The sequence below is a fragment of the Rhinichthys klamathensis genome, unplaced genomic scaffold, assembly GCF_029890125.1.
Source record: "Rhinichthys klamathensis goyatoka isolate OS25496 unplaced genomic scaffold, OSU_Roscu_1.1 h1tg000264l_1, whole genome shotgun sequence".
Taxonomy (NCBI): Eukaryota; Metazoa; Chordata; class Actinopteri; order Cypriniformes; family Leuciscidae; genus Rhinichthys; species Rhinichthys klamathensis.
Window position 1 is genome coordinate 1,992,841 of NW_026606785.1, and position 9,692 is coordinate 2,002,532.

The 9,692-nt window shown below is 39.8% G+C and overlaps 1 pseudogene; it reads left to right on the top strand.

The window, feature by feature from the left end:
* LOC130102012 (cilia- and flagella- associated protein 210-like) overlaps positions 1-6,828 on the top strand; it is a 54,957-nt pseudogene extending 48,129 nt beyond the window's left edge.
* Positions 6,829-9,692: the final 2,864 nt, after the last annotated feature.

A 9,692-nucleotide genomic window follows, 5' to 3' on the forward strand; every position in this document is an offset into this window, starting at 1 on the left:
TGTTATCATTATTTTGAGAAGTTCGTTCTATTGTATGCCCAGAATTTCTCCTTAGTAAAACCGAACTTTTATTTTGACAGGTTGTAGTGAAGACCCGTTTGAAAGTGTATTTGACAATGGTTTTTCTCAAATAAAATTATGAAAATGCTCATTAGGCGTTCTCTCAGAGTAGCTCTGGAAATGTATTCATGTCCTCAAATTGTTTGTGAGACGCTGAAAACACCATGAACGTCACACGTAGCTACTTGAGTATGTAACGTTAGTAGACAAAGCGGCACAGCTCAGCAGAACAAATACCGTATGTTATATATTTACATAGCAGTATTTTTGTGCTTAAATATTCACAGACCATGTCGCGATTGGATTTATTGCACAGTTCTACTTTCCATGTATTCATCCATCCATTATTTTGCGTGTTTTACGTGACATCTGCGTTATGTAAATTCCATTTTCATGACTGGATTCCGGGATTCCCTCTGCATCACGTAAGTCATTCGGCCTTAAGTTATAATCATCAGGACATACCTTTATCTGCAGGAGGGATGGTGTCCTATGTATCCTCCTTTTGCAGCCACTTTGCGTCCACATTTTTTGCAAATTGGATATCTATCCCCGAGGACAACCACTCGTTTTTTCTACAAAGTATTTCCATACTGGCCATAATTCGCTTCATAAGAATTCGAGGGCGCTTTCAGCTCAGTTGGGTCTGCGTCACCTTTTTGCGCGTTTGTTCTCCCGCCCTTCAACCAATCAATGCAGTAGTTTCCGGAGTGTGATTTTTTTTTTCCTCCCTTGTATTATTTTTTACTCAGTAACGGATATGATTTCAAATGTAGCGAAGTACAATACTTCAAACAAAACGTACTTAAGTAAAAGTACAGATTTTAAAAACTACTTTAAAAAGTAGAAGTACACAAAAAAACTACTCAATTACGTAACGCGAGTAAATGTGATTCGTTACTTTCCACCTCTGTAGATGACATAAACGGAGAATATTAATTTTAGTTTTGAATCGGATCATTTAAAAGTACAAACTCAAATGATTTAAAAGATATATTGCTTATGGCTGGGTGAATAGTATTTGCTGGGTTTTTTTTATGTTTAGAGACGTGCTCCAGAAAAAAAGTTCACGGTGACTGTTTATTTTCTTTATTTTACAAAAGCACAATATTTTATTTCGATTGCATGTGGGCACATAAAAAAGTAGACATTTAACAGATTATTTTCTCATATTTCTTAACTCTTAACTATGTGAAAAAAACGAGCAAAACGCGCCGGCGCGTTTCTGGTCCCCAGAGGGTTAATGTTGTTACTTTTTCTGTAAAAAAAAAACACTCCACGAACTATGTATAAGTTCTGTTTTGTGTTAATGATTTGAGAACATGATTAAAGACCAGATAACTTTGAACAAACATAATGTTACTAGAAGAACGTTTGTTCGTAACTTTGAGAGAACCGTATCTAAAGTTCTGAGAACATTCCCTGTTAGCTGGGAATCACCTTAATGTGTCAATGTGTCTGACGTTTCCTCCTTTATTAGGGTTAAGGAGCATGACATGAAGAAGGAGCAGGAGAGGAGAAGGGAGGCTGAAGAGATGAAGCAACTCCGAGATCTTCATCTGAGGGAACAGGCCATCAAAGAGCGCCAGAATCGAGAAGTGAAGAGAAAAAGAATGAATGCTTTTCGTGTAAGCCGGTTGTTGGACAACATTCACACTTGTAAGGACTGGGCGAGGGTGAATCTGAATAACTAAGTACATCCTGCTAAAGACCCAAAAAGCCTGGAATGTAAATTTATACACACACACACACACACGCATCCCCCACAAGTGAAGCCCGCTCAGGACAGAGCGTGGTGTCCAGTTACGAGACATTTTTATGACTGACTTGGAATTTGATGCTCAAGAGAAAGAAACTTCTCTTTTTAAAAGACATTTAACCAGATATATTCAATGTGTTTTATATGTGTTTGTTGTCCGGGTTACATTGGAATAACTGTGACTTTATCATTATGCATTTTACATATAACTGTCGATCCCCAGAATTGTTGTGTCTCACTCTCTCTGGATTTAACTAAGAAGGAGAAATGAATTCTGCATTCATGGATATATTCTATTATATATACCCCCTTGAGAATTGTATGAACAAATGTATCTAAGTTCCCTATTTCATGAGTTGCCTTTCTGTGGTTTGGTCTATGTTTCTCGACAACTCTAATGGGATAATGTTTCAAACTTTGCCAACTAAGGTTTAACCAAATCCATTTGTGGCAAGTTTGGTCTCGATAAACTCCAATCTTCGTTCCCCATTTGTTAAAGGCACACTATGCAAGAATTGTACCTTGATATAACAGCTTCAAAGTCATTTGAAGAGATGAAGCAACTCCGAGATCTTCAATATATTGGTAAACAAACTCATAGTAGGGCGAATCATCCTGGTAATAAAGCTTGGCGGGGTCGCCGCTGGAAAAACCAGCAATGCAAGTTTGAGAGGAGCGCCCCCGACAAATCTCGCGAGAATCACGACTTGCTTTACGGCAAAGACGTCACACACATCAACAACCAAATATGAAGCACGAAGACACTTGTGCGCATTTCAGACGTGATACTTGACGATGGAAAAAGCAAAGAAAACGCGGTCGAAAGAGACTTGGAAAAGGAAAAGAGAATCTGACCGCGTGAGGAACCGGAAAAGAGTCCCTGATTCGCCCTCGCTATGTGTGTGCGTGTTGTGTGAGTGAGCGCGAGGGCGGGCGCGGCTGATGAGCTGATCAGCGCCAGCTGTTTTGAATGAGGATGTCCGATATATTGTTTGTTACCTCGTCCTGTCTTTGCCAGTTGTTTGTTGAGGCTACCAGGGTTCTAATCACCGTGTTCTGCTGCATTCCACTCCTGTACCATGCTGTGGTTTCCTGAGATTTTCCCGGAGGAATTTCTACCTGTTCCTGCATCTGTGTCTGCCCACTGCGTCCCTGCGTTGCCGAGCCTGAGTCTTCTTCTGTCTGCTTCCATTTTGACCCACACGGATATCTACTATTGTGCTCAATAAATTACTGTTTACTCGCAACTGAATCCTTTGACTATTTCCTTGTGACAGTCCCATTCGGTCGGGCTTTCACTAGTTGGCGCGAGCTAAAAAGCAGCACTGGATTCAACCGCGATGCTGACCTGGCGATCTTGTTGATGGATTAAGTAGCCTAAATCTCTTATTTCTAAACTTGATTGCGTTCTATGTTGTTGCGCTTGCTTGTAGTATGCCATTTTTTTTACGATGCTGTTCATTCATCCATTGTTGATAATTAGACCAGTCCAAAAATGTCCACATATGTCTAGATAGCTATTTACGACCGTGTAAGTGTTCCACAGCGACTATAGGGGTCACTGTTTGACTAAAACACAATTTCTGCATAATGTGCCTTTAATTGACATTACATTTTGCTAAACTTTGTGACACATTAGTATTATAAGAATTGTGAAGATTCTTCTCTTGAACACCCAATGACACTAGAGATTTAAATGCCTGGTTATAACACAAAGGGTCATAAAATCTCCCTCCAAAGGGACAGCTCCTGATTGGACCCTCTTCCAAAAGAAGGCGGAAACGTCAGGTCTTCAAAAGGACAAACCGCAGGCTTAACTCCCTCTTCCTTCGCTTGTCCTCGTGTCATAATGTAACATCTCGCCTCCAGGCGAGCTCTTCGCCTTTCTTTAATTTGTTTCTAGTTTAGTTTGTGTTTTTCAGTTTTAGATTAGTCTCAGTGTTTACTTCCACGAAGTGAAAGGAACACCGCGTGACAAATCTCTTCAGCAAATCCAACTACAAGCATTTAAAAACGAGCGCGCCTCGCTATGAAGGAGAAACACGCGCACGTGACCACGTGACGCGACGGACCGAGAGATGCACACGGGCTTCTTCACCAGCCATGCAAAGATGTAACGTTAACTCCGCGTGATTTCCCCGTAGAGATCTTTATTTATTTTTTGTTAGTCAAAGTTTGTTTTCCGTAGTTGACTCAGTTCACTTCCACGAAGTGAAACGAATTTAGCCGAACTATTTCCCTTTGGTAATGTTACCCCAAAGACTTTGAACCTCCGTTCAACACGCGCGCCAAGCAACCCACGTGACGCTTCCTCACACACAAAGGACTCAGCTCACGCGGCCAGACAGGGCCGTACAGGAATGCCTCGACACAGAGAGACCATAACATAACTTGTGCAAGTATAATCTCTTTATAGAGCTTCTAAGAAGCTTTAAGATGATGTTTTGTCTTGTAATCAGAGAGGTGAATGTCTTAGGAGGAATTCTGGTAATGTTCTCTCTCTCTCCCCCTCCCTCTCTCTCTCCCTCTTACTCGCTCACGCCTGTAAGTTATCCATTGTCCAAACTTTACGCATTTCTCGTTCATTGATGTCTTATTATCGTGTTTTGTTTGTTTATTATGTTTGTAAATACAAATATCCCCTGTAACCGTAGTAAATACATAAGTAGTCATGCCTCTATTAAATTAATTATATATTCATTTGATTGATGTACTGTCTCTTTGCTCAGCTTCAAGTCCCTTAAGTGCCAAAGATCTTGCTACAAGCTTACTAAAATTAAATATACCTTAAAGAGTATGTGTTTATAGGGCGGGAAACCCAATTCTTCTGGCCAGAGAATTGCATTTCCTGAAATCCTATAAAGTACGATGATATTGTGGATCCCCACAAATATTATACTGACAATTGAGCTAATTCATTTTACCTGTTTTGTGAAACGTGGTCCGTGTAATTAATTGCAATCAACTTGTGGTTAATTTCAAGGATTCACATGCATGCATGCAGGTAAAATGACAGATCCTCCCTTATCGGGAGATTTATTAACATGTAAGACTGATCTAATCCAAACATGCATGAATAATTATTAATTACCAATTATTAATTATGATATGCAAATTCCCCACGGATTAGATCCGCCCTTGAGTCCTTACACACTGTAAAAGCAGATCGAATCAGATGCGGTTTTGAAATCCCTTCTTCTGTCTTCCATCAGGACCATTTGACCAACAGAGAGCTGACAAAAGCAGCGGAGGCTCGGAGGCAAGAGGAAGAGGAGGAGAAGAGAAAGCAGATCGCCAGCCAGAGCGAAAAAGTGACGAGAATGAGGAGAGAAAAACAGGAGGAAACATTTAGGTATTGTACATTTAGGTATTGTACATAAGACAATGGAAATGCGTCCTGTGGTGGATATTACAGTTTTTCTCGATTGCTTAAACACATTTCTTGAAACTATGCCTCGTATTCTCAAAACAGTAAACACAAATCCATAACGTCTCACCCAATTCCCCAAACATCCTATTTTCAGGTCAAAATGAAGCTCTACACTCAAAACCATTCACTCTTGCTGAAAAACCAAACTTTGCCCTCAGACAGGACACACAAGCCCTCAAAAATACACACACTACAACATAGTCTTACACACTGGTGCTATAAATTCAAAACAACATTTCCAAAACTGGTAATTCATGTTGCTTGTGGTTCCCCCCCCCCCATCTTTTTTTTTACTCTCTCCTACTCTTACGTAAGATGTGTGTGAGCATCATATGACAGTAAAAGAGCACACACAAACCTTATTCAAATATGGAATTGTATTGGAATGGTAAAGAGTGTTGGACACGAACATGGAGGCCTTTCACTCTGTCGGTCTGTTATACTGCTTGGTTTCTGCTTTCTCAATAGCCTCCTTTCGTATCTGGGCCTGGTATTTCTCTTCTTCTATGTCGAGACGTTTCTTCTCCTCTTCTTCGATCGCCTTCAGCTTGCTGTGGACGCCAGCAGCGTAGGCGCCGGTGCCGTACTTTTGCAATCAGGCGTAGACAACGTAAACCATCCTGTGAGTTTCTTCTCTAAGAAATGTAATTCTGCCAAGCGAAAGTACTCCACTATCAAGCAAGAGACTTTGGCTTTAGTCCTGGCTATTCAACACTTTGAAAGTGTATTTAGGTTCTACGGTACATCCAGTTAAGGTCTATACTGACCATGACCCACTCAAATTCCTCAGTCGCATGTACAATTCAAATCGTAGGTTAATGCGCTGGAGTCTATTGCTTCAACCTTTTAACCTCCAAATTGTGCATATCCGGGGAATAGACAATATTATCGCAGATGCGTTGTCTAGGGTGGATGCTTAATAGTATTAAAAAAAAAATTTACTTGGAAAAAAACAAAAACGTTTTGTTTATTGTGAAAATGAACTTGCATGTGTCCTTATTTACTGAATATGGTCTATACATTTAGGTTATAGTTAATAATAATAAAACAAAACTATATGTATATATATATAGATTGTTTTGGGATTTATTTTAATTTATTGGGCTTGCTAACCTAATGTAAGTCTGTAGCAATACTAGGTATTGCGTCGCGCATAGTTGCGATTTGCCTGTGACTTAACCATATACGCCAAAATAATACGTTCCTGTGTAATTCTAACTTCTTTTCGCATGCAGATACGCCTTGAACGAGGTAGTGATTATTTGTAGCTGGAACTCTATTGTCTGGGTTGGCTCAAACATTGAGCTGAAACACAGAATTCGTGAGTAAAAATGAGTGTTCTCATGTTCCAGGTATGGCGACAGGTCACCATTTCGGGGTTGGGGTATTACGTCCCCCAGCTCTGGTGTTTGTTCCTATACATGTGTTTGAGCGCAATGTCTCTTCCCCAATTACAGATGAGCCACACCTGAGCGAAGCCTACTTGCGCTATAAAAGGCTCCTGGGACCACACCTGAGCGCGCACACAGAGCCTGAGAACAGAGTCGATGCACAGCCGTGCTTTCTGTCTTTTGAGTGACTACCGTCCAGCCGTCCACCCGGCAGTAGAAAGCGTTCCGCCTTTGTATTTTTTTTGTTAACCTACCTATTATTTGATAACCATTCTGTTAAATAAACATACCCCTACTTTTGATACGAGCTGATCTGTGTGCGTCTCTCCTTTGTTAAGGGTGGTGTCCGTCTGCCCGTAACATAGTGGAGGCTCGTCCGAGATCAATAGTTTAAGTCGGACTTTAGTGTTTAGTGTTAATTGCGGAACTTTTGAACGCTACAACATTTTGGTGAGTATTCTGGTGGGCAATTTTGATTGTCTGTTCCTTTGTTTAGTCGACTGTTTATTTTATTTTGGTGGATATCTCAGGAGGGGGCACGTGGGACGCCTCGAGCTGAGTAAGCCACTGAAGATTGCGTCGGTATTTAGGATTTCGTTTTTGGTTTTATGTGTAGTTAGTTAGAGAAGTTGGACAACATTTTGCCTATCAGAATACCTTTTAGTTTAGTTGTATAGCTTGTGATATATTGTGGCATATCGCCTATTTAGTGAGCGCTGGTACTCTGTATGTACTAGCGTATTGGTTAAATTTGTGGGTGGACATTAAAATTCGTGGTCGTTTGTAGCCTATATTGTGCTTTTCGTTTGACCACTTTAGATATTCGCTACTTTGTAGCTTTGTTGCAGTTAAACTGCTTTGGTGAGTGTTTATTTGTACTTGATTTTGGTGCGCTTTAAGCGTCTTTTCGCGTTATAAATGGCAACAGAGGAAGCTACCTATTATTTGATAACCCTTCTGTTAAATAAACATACCCCTACTTTTGATAGGAGCTGATCTGTGTGCGTCTCTCCTTTATGTTAAGGGTGGTGTCCGTCTGCCCGTAAGCTCTGATTATTATACATTATTTTCAGATATTTTGTTGTGCAGTATTTTTTTTTTTTTTTTTTTTTTATTGAAGGAAAAGGAAAACAATACAACAATAACACAATACAGAATTTCCATTCACAGATACAATTGATCCTTTCCCCCCTTTTTTGTTTTTTCCACCCACTTTTTAAACATATATGTACATGTACACGGACACATATACACATAAAAATAAAATAAAATAATAATAATAATAAAAAAATAAATAAAAAAAAATCTAATAAGAATTATTAGAAATAAGTAAATTAGATCACAGAGTGTCGTGTTAGAAATAATAAACAACCCCCCACCCACTCAGCTCACCATGACCAACACACATATTACTGGTTAATTATGCAATACAAACAGTACAATAATAACAGGCACACATTCAATTGGGTAGTACCTTTAAATTTGTGAAATAGGAAATAAAGGGTTGCCATTTAAGGAAAAATTTGACTGTACATCCTCTCAATGTATATTTAATTTTCTCAAGTTAAAAAAAATACATGATGTCTCTGAGCCAACGGGAGATAGAAGGATATTTAGCAGACTTCCAATGTAGCAATAAGGAGCGTCTTGCTAGTAAGGATGTGAAAGCTATGATGTCCTTTTGTGTACGGTTAAGTGCCATTGAGGGGTCAGGAATCCCAAATATAGCAATCAGAGGACAAGGTTGGAGATTTACCCCAAGAACAGAGGACATAATATTAAAATAAGACACCCAGAAATCTACCAAATCAGGACAAAAAAAAAAAAACATGTGGCTAAGATGACAAGGGGAGCCATGGCATTTATCACATTTGTCTTCCACTTCCGGATATATTTCAGATAGTCTAAGCTTAGAGAAATGTACCCTATGTAAAACCTTGAATTGAATAAGTCCAAGACGAGCACAAGAGGTGGTAGAACGTATCCTCTCTATGGCCTGTTCCCAAGACTCCTCCTGTATTTGTATTCCCAGTTCCCTTTCCCATGTACCCTTAAGTTTGTCATTTGAATGGTCGCTAAAAGCTAAGATAATGTCATATAGCTTTGAAATGATTCCCCTGTGATGAGGGACAAATGAAAGCATGGTTTCCCACCGATGCACTGGAGGTAAAGAAGGGAAATTAGGGACACACTTAGCCACAAAGTTGCGAGTTGCATCAGGGTACCAGCAACCATGAGGTATCTGCCATTCCTATCAGCAATAACGTCAGTGGATGAGAACTGGACTTTTTTGTTAATTAGAATAGCGACTCCCCTAGCTTTTGAATTAAAGTTTGAGTGAAAGACTTGACCTACCCAAGGGCAATCTAACCTAACATGGTCTTTAACACGAAGATGAGTCTCCTGCAAAAAAGTAAATCAGAGTTTAAACGTTTCAAGTGTGCAAAAACCTTAGATCTCTTAACAGGATTACCCATACCTCTGATATTCCAACTGATGAATCTGAGAGGTGTGCCTGACCCAGCAATGCTGGGATCTATATTGCCATTAACCATTTGAAAAAAAAAGAAGAATTTATTTTTGAAAATGATCATATAGAGCCGAGGTGGGCCCCCCTCCCCTCCCAACATACCCCTAAACACAAATGCACCCAAAGTCCCCATATAACCACAGAACAAAGGAGACAGCAGTGCTTCCCACAGTAAACAAAAGTTGTCCACAACACCGTTGAACAACTCGGAGACCATGCAAACCAAACAAAAGTAAGAGAAGAAAAAAAGAGAAAAAAACTCCCGGCGATCTCAACACTATTTAACGTTAAACATATGCGCATGAATACAGTAAAGCACGCGAAAATACAAATAACAGTGGGCCCTCAGTCCTGTGCAAATAGATGCAGAAAGCATAAAATGAGGTAATGTTGATCAGATCTAGTAAGTGCAGCAAGCTAGAAAACCACCTAATACTAAACAAATTAAGACTGGTGTATTCACAACCTCTAAGGAATAGGCCTACTAGAACATAGATCAGAAACGCTGTTGGAGCTCACCCA